We start from the raw sequence: 8,178 nt of genomic DNA on the forward strand, positions 1-8,178 counted from the left end.
AGTGTGATCAAAGCATTTGGTTTTATACAGACTTTCGGAGAAGCCTGTATTTACAAGAAAGTGAGTGGGAGCTCTGTAGCATTTCTGATATTATATGTGGATGACATATTGCTGATTGGAAATGATATAGAATTTCTGGATAGCATAAAGGGATACTTGAATAAAAGTTTTTAAATGAAAGACCTCGGTGAAGCTGCTTACATATTAGGCATTAAGATCTATAGAGATAGATCAAGACGCTTAATTGGACTTTCACAAAGCACATACCTTGACAAAATTTTGAAGAAGTTCAAAATGGATCAAGCAAAGAAAGGGTTCTTGCCTGTGTTACAAGGTGTAAAGTTGAGTAAGACTCAATGCCCGACCACTGCAGAAGGTAGAGAGAATATGAAAGATGTTCCCTATGCATCAGCCATAGGATCTATCATGTATGCAATGCTGTGTACCAGACCTGATGTGTGCCTTGCTATAAGTTTAGCAGGGAGGTACCAAAGTAATCTAGGAGTGGATCACTGGACAGCGGTCAAGAACATCCTGAAATACCTGAAAAGGACTAAGGATATGTTTCTCGTATATGGAGGTGACAAAGAGCTCACCGTAAAAGGTTACGTTGATGCAAGCTTTGACACTGATCCGGACGATTCTAAATCGCAAACCGGATACGTGTTTACATTAAACGGTGGAGCTGTCAGTTGGTGCAGTTCTAAACAAAGCGTCGTAGCGGGATCTACATGTGAAGCGGAGTACATAGCTGCTTCGGAAGCATCGAACGAAGGAGTCTGGATGAAGGATTTCATATCCGATCTAGGTGTCATACCTAATGCATCGGGTCCAATGAAAATCTTTTGTGACAATACTGGTGCAATTGCCTTAGCAAAGGAATCCAGATTTCACAAAAGGACCAAACACATCAAGAGACGCTTGAACTCCATCCGGGATCTAGTCCAGGTGGGAGACATAGAGATTTGCAAGATACATACAGATCTGAATGTTGCAGACCCGTTGACTAAGCCTCTTCCACGAGCAAAACATGATCAGCACCAAGGCTCAATGGGTGTTAGAATCATTACATTGTAATCTAGATTATTGACTCTAGTGCAAGTGGGAGACTGAAGGAAATATGCCCTAGAGGCAATAATAAAGTTATTATTTATTTCCTTATAATCATGATAAATGTTTATTATTCATGCTAGAATTGTATTAACCGGAAACATAATACATGTGTGAATACATAGACAAACAGAGTGTCACTAGTATGCCTCTACTTGACTAGCTCGTTAATCAAAGATGGTTATGTTTCCTAACCATGGACAAAGAGTTGTTATTTGATTAACGAGGTCACATCATTAGTTGAATGATCTGATTGACATGACCCATTCCATTAGCTGAGCACCCGATCGTTTAGTATGTTGCTATAGCTTTCTTCATGACTTATACATGTTCCTATGACTATGAGATTATGCAACTCCCGTTTACCGGAGGAACACTTTGGGTGCTACCAAACGTCACAACGTAACTGAGTGATTATAAAGGAGCATTACAGGTGTCTCCAAAGGTAGATGTTGGGTTGGCGTATTTCGAGATTAGGATTTGTCACTCCGATTGTCGGAGAGGTATCTCTGGGCCCTCTCGGTAATACACATCACATAAGCCTTGCAAGCATTACAACTAATATGATTAGTTGTGAGATGATGTATTACGAAACGAGTAAAGAGACTTGCCGGTAACGAGATTGAACTAGGTATTGGATACCGACGATCGAATCTCGGGCAAGTAACATACCGATGACAAAGGGAACAACGTATGTTGTTATGCGGTCTGACCGATAAAGATCTTCGTAGAATATGTAGGAGCCAATATGGGCATCCAGGTCCCGCTATTGGTTATTGACCGGAGACATGTCTCGGTCATGTCTACATTGTTCTCGAACCCGTAGGGTCCGCACACTTAAGGTTAGGATGACAGTTACATTATGAGTTTATGCATTTTGATGTACCGAAGGTTGTTCGGAGTCCCGGATGTGATCACGGACATGACGAGGAGTCTCGAAATGGTCGAGATGTAAAGATTGATATATTGGAAGCCTATGTTTGGACATCGGAAGTGTTCCGGGTGAAATCGGGATTTTACCGGGTTACTGGGAGGTTACCGGAACCCCCCGGGAGCCATATGGGCCTTCATGGGCCTTAGTGGAAAGGAGAAAGGGGCAGCCCAAGGGGGCTGCACACCTCCCCCCTCCCCTAGTCCTATTAGGACTAGGAGAGGTGGCCGGCCACCCCTCTCCCTCTTTCCCCCTTGGGAATCCTAGTTGGAATAGGATTGGGGGGGGGGGGAGTCCTACTCCCGGAAGGAGTAGGACTCCTCCCGCGCCCTCTCCCTGGCCGGCGCCCCCCTCCCCCTTGGCTCCTTTATATACTGAGGCAGAGGCACCCCAGAAACACACAAGTTGATCCACGTGATCTATTCCTTAGCCGTGTGCGGTGCCCCCTGCCACCATATTCCTCGATAATACTGTAGCGGAGTTTAGGCGAAGCCCTGCTGCTGTAGTTCATCAAGATCGTCACCACGCCGTCGTGCTGACGGAGCTCTTCCCCGACACTTTGCTGGATCGGAGTCTGGGGATCGTCATCGAGCTGAACGTGTGCTCGAACTCGGAGGTGCCGTAGTTTCGGTGCTTGATCGGTTGGATCGTGAAGACGTACGACTACTTCCTCTACGTCGTGTCATCGCTTCCACAGTCGGTCTGCGTTGGGTACGTAGACAACACTCTCCCCCTCGTTGCTATGCATCACATGATCTTGCGTGTGCGTAGGAAATTTTTTGAAATTACTACGAAACCCAACAAAAATATCTTTTATTCTTGAAATATTTTGAGCTCTGCATCCAATTTTCTTCTCTGGTCCAGAGTGCAATTTTGCACTACAACCCATTTAAATATTTCTTTATAGCCTCCACCAAAATTATGGGATGTTGGTTGTAGAATATGATTCAACATTATGCAAAAACCTAGTGCTGTTCTTTGAAAATTTTGAGAGAATCAACCTCTTTTCCATTCTGGTCCAACCTAGGTGATTTGCAAAGCAAGTACCTAATTTCCTTTGAGTTTTGATCTCAAACCAACTCCTCTGGATAGTCCTTAGCACCCACAACCTAGGACTATCAAGATCCACTCTTCTTTTTTTTTTAAATTTTCAAGTTTCAGCCTCTGCAAGTTTGGACCAGATTTGTCAAATTTGGTGAAATTCATATTTTCTCTTCTCCAAAAATTCTACCAAAATTCAGGCAGCCTCCTGGTGCAATGAGAGGCCACTCCACCAAGTTTCAGCTCAAGGAAGAATCCCTTGATGCCAAAAGCATTCTGTCGAACACCTGAACTGCACTATTTCTTTGCACTTTCAGAAATTCAGTAAAGTTCAGAGTTTCAGTTTCGTCAGACTCCGGTCACGCGACCACAGTGCACCCTGGCGCGATGCACACGGCCCCATCCCCTTGGCCAGCACCCCGCATGCGCGCTTGGCACCTTCCTAGCGTCGGTGGCGCCCTGGCCCGCCTGCGCCGGCGTGTCCCACGGCGGCAGAGCCACCGTAGCGGCCGACAGCGGGTAACACTGCGGCATAACGCCGTTCAGCACCGCCCAAACCTTCTGAGAGCTCCGCGTGGCCACCTCCTTGCCAGTGCACGCATGCAGCACCGTCGCCGTGGCCTGGCACGCGCAGAGCGCGTTCTCTACCGCCGGCGTGCCGTGCGGCCGTTCCGTCGAGGGCAGGCCGTAATCCTCCCTCCCGTGCTGAGTTGGACACTGGGATGGCACCGCTGCTTCACCTAGACGATGCTCAAGCCCCTAAGCCGACCGTCCACCCACAGCGCCGCTGTAATCGCCCGCCGGACTTATACGTTCACGGCAACCGCCTCGGGCCGTCTATATATAGCCCCCCCAAGCTTGCTCTTGCCCCCGCACAACTCCACCACCTCGCCAGACCCCGCCTAGCCACTGGAGGAACCTCGAGGAGCCTTTCTTCCTCGACTCCGGCCACCTCCGTCCGCCTCGGGCTCCGGCAACGTTCTCTTCGGTGAGGCCGTCCCCGGCGCCCAGACTCCGTCAATCACCTCCTCTAGCTACCAGAGGCCTAACCCCCTCCTCAATTTTCCCTTCGCAGCACTCTCCCGCGAGCTCCATCCACGCCCGAACCACCGTCTGCCGGAGCAGGAGCCACCGCCGACGTGGTGCTCGCCGACCACCACCACCACCACCAACCGACGCGGAGTGACGCCATGAGCACGTTGGTAACCTCCGATCCCCCTGCCTCGCCGTAGATCGCTGTCGGTGATCGCCGCGGCCCTCTAGCGCCAAAGCTCTGCCTCTGTTTTCAAACCCGACGGGTGGGTCCGCCCCGTCAGCCTTTTATTCTTTTTGAATCGTTTTCTAGAAACGCCTTCGGGCAAAATACGCTTTCTCCACTGAACTGGCATATTCGGGACTGAAGCGTTTTCTGATTTTATAAAGAGAACCCTGGAAAGTTTCTGTTTCATTACAGAAAAGTCCCTGGATTAAAACTCTTATAACTTTTAAACAGAAAATGATTTTTGATTATTCTTTTTCTGTCCTCTTTAAATTTTTGTCTAGTTTTTTATCATATTTATTTGAAAAAAATTTCAAACAACTTTTTTTTGTGTTGTTTTGAAATTGTGTGTTAATTCAAATTTATTGAAAATAGGATTTTGGAGAGAGGAAGAAAACTTTCAAAAGTTTTGGAGAGCACCCCCACCTCTCCACACCTTGAAGGCAAGCATCTTGAACCCTGGCATAATATTTTTGATGTGTTGGCTGACACGATTATAACACCACCTTATTTCAGAAAACTCGTTATTTTATGTGATGATGCGATCATTTGCATGAATGCATATTAGTGATTTCCTCGCTGTTGGAAATGAATATACTTGTGATGGTAATCATCCTCATGTGCCTTGCATGCATGCCGGAAAGGAATCCGGGAAAGCCTCTGCCTTGGGTAGGAGTGAGCTTGTCGCCGGTCCCCGTTGGGACGGTTATGTCCGGCATGGCATAGTAAGGTATAATGGGTGGTGATTTTGTTGGTCGAAATATATTTGATATACATGTCATGCAGGGAATTTATAAGCCTCCTGAGTCGGCCATAGATCGAGTCTTGTTCTGGTAACCCCCATACTTGTTTCGTACTGCCACTGGTCCCTACCGTAGGTGGGGTATGGTTCAGTAAGTTGTTAACCCTTGTCTTGGCACACACCATACAGAAAGGCCATGGTGGAAGATACCGGTTGTAGTCGGTAGGCATGCCACCTGGTCCGGCATGGGTGTATCTGGTTGGGACCGAGAGGGGGGCACCCCTTAGAGCGCGCGATAGAAATTTGATCCCATGCTACGCGAGGTTGTAGCCTCCCCACTTAGAGTTTTGCTTAACAAGTGTCGTGGGTGATTCCAGACATGAGTAAAAGCTGGTGTGTGCAAGTCAGGTGTGTTTTCAATTAAAAGACCATAGACGGAATTAGTCCCGATGGACTAAAGGAATCCGTTACTCGTGGTTAAAGAGTACACCCTCTACAGAGATATTAAACCTATTCGAATAGCCGTGTCCATGGTTAAGGATTACAGTCTGGGATGGGTCAAGTGTCGGTCTTAGTGTCGGTCTTCGGAGGAGAAACCACTAAACTCGAATATTGATGATGACATGTGATATATGATGGTTATGATTGTTATCATTATGGGCTAACCGGTTGTATTGTTTGAAATAAGGGATATCCCTGGGACGGTACCACCTCCTGGATATTCACTATGATTATAAGCCCTTTATGTGGCGTCGCTCAGACGCCCGACTGTGGCAGGTTCGTTATTTCATTTATTTTTTACAAGCCCTTTATGTGGCGTCGCTCAGACGCTCGACTATGGCAGGTTCGTTATTTCATTTATCTTTACAAGCCCTTTATGTGGTGTCGCTCAGACGCCCGACTGTGGCATGTGGTTACTTCATTTACTTATAAGCCCTTTATGCGGCGTCGCACAGATGCCCGACTGCGGCATGTTTGTTATTTCATTTTCTTATAAGCCCTTTATGTGGCATCGCTCAGACGCCCGACTGTGGCATGCTTGTTATTTTATTTACTTTATAAGCCCCTTACGTGGTGTCGCTAAGACGCCCGACTGAGGCATGCTCACTTTTACCATCCTTTCGAGATGTCGCTTCAGACATCCGATCGGTGCATTTTATTTCTATTCTGCCATTGCATATTACGGTTGCATATAAATAACCTGCTTGCATCAAGATTTTATTTATGACTGACGATGTGATCATAGAATATTTCAGTACATGTTGATCAATTATATTATACCTGTGTTCTTAATGTTTGCGAGTACATTCAAAGTACTCACTCGCTTGTCCCTGGCTATTGTCTTGGCCAGATTGCTTGCTTGGAGAGGAGCGTGGCGATGACAGCCTCGGGATCTAAGCAACGGTGATAGCAGCCTCGCGAAGATAGGAGTTAACCTGGTCAGCTGTTCCTGTGGGAAATGGAGTCCCATAGACCGTGGTGATCCACAAACCGCTTCCTCCCTCAACCACTAGAAACCATTTGATGTACTCATAGGCCACAATGGTCTTGTACTATATACTTTGCACTTTTGCTTGGAATTTCTGTAACAAGTTGGTGCCTCATCAGCTAACAGTAATCCCGGGGCTGGTGAGCACAACGGCCCTTTTCTGGAATTTAATGCCCGGAAAACCGGTCATGACATCGGATACGCTGCGGGGAAGATCTGCGAATGCCCCTGGAGAACTCCGGATTCGGGTAAGTAACAAGTAGTTTACTTCTATATTTCTGCTTTGCATAAAGAATGCCTTACCCGCTGCTATCTTCTTAATATCCTCCAACTCTTGGAGGGCCTTTTGGGCTTCGGCCTTGGCAGACTTGGCAGTCTCAAGGGCCGCCGCGAGCTCGGACGCTTGGGTCTTTGACTCAAGCTCCAAACTCTCATGTTTTTTCATGAGAGCCTGAAGCTCTTGCTGCACCTCGCTGACCTGAGCGCCAAGTTTCTCTCGCTCGGTGCGCTCCACGGCCGTTTTCTTTTCGGCCTCGGACAGCGCCTGCTTGAGGGTCGCCACCTCAGTCGTGGCCCCTATAATAAGCAGTGCAATCCTGTTATTTTTTGCAATCACACCTCTCTATAGGAACTTTTCTGTAAGGTATTTCCTACCTTCTTTTTCCTCGAGCTGCCGCTTGACAAGGCCGAGCTCGTGCTCGGTCCGCTTGAGGTCCTGTTTCAGGACACCCACCTCCGCAGTCAGTGCGGCGGTGGATAGCAGCGAAGCCTGCACACGCATATTGACTCTTTATTGTTAGACTCCTGCGAAATTTACTAGATCCTCTATTCGGCTTTTCTTTCCGAACGCCAAACAGAGCATCAGGGGCTATTGTCTATGCGGTACTATTTTTATATATTTTTAATTACCACGAAGCCTGTTAGAAGGCTAGCGCAAGCTTCAGTCAGTCCGCTCTTGGCGGACTGAACCTTCTGGATCACTGTACTCATAATAGTATGGTGCTCCTCGTCGATGGAGGCGCCGTCAAGCACCTCAAGCAGATTGTCCGGCACCTCCGGTTGGACGGAGGCTGCCGGCTCAGAAGGCTTGCTCCTCTTGGAAGGAGTTCGCCTACCGCGGTCTGGAACTATTGAAGATTCCGACGCGGTGTCCGGCACAAAGCCGGACTTGGAGTCCTGGGGGGTCTTGTCCCCTTTACTCCTGGGGTCCGGGAGGTCGCCTTGCGGCTCCTCCAGGACCACCTCCTCCTGCCCCGGAGCTTGTTGCGACGCCACTTCGGCGTCGTCCGCAGTGCGGGGGGAGATAGCGGGCGGAACTGAGTTCACGTCCGATGAATCCAGGGAGCCGCTCGACGACTCGTTGAGTTCGGCCCGGGGTGGGCTGCATAATTACATTCGACATTAGGGAAAGCTGTGCAACAAAGGAACATCATGAGTTATTCTGATATCCGAACTTACGATTTCGCCGGATGCTTGGCCCTATCTGGCCACTCCTCTTCGTCCTCTTCGGCGTCGGGGGAGTAGCTCGGCGAAGGGGTCTTCCTCTTCCTGGACCCTTCGGCCTCCCCCGTTGGGGCGGCCTTCCTTTTATTTCCTCCCCCCGCTGG

Source organism: Triticum dicoccoides, chromosome 6A, assembly GCF_002162155.2.
Source record: "Triticum dicoccoides isolate Atlit2015 ecotype Zavitan chromosome 6A, WEW_v2.0, whole genome shotgun sequence".
Lineage (NCBI taxonomy): Eukaryota > Viridiplantae > Streptophyta > Magnoliopsida > Poales > Poaceae > Triticum > Triticum dicoccoides.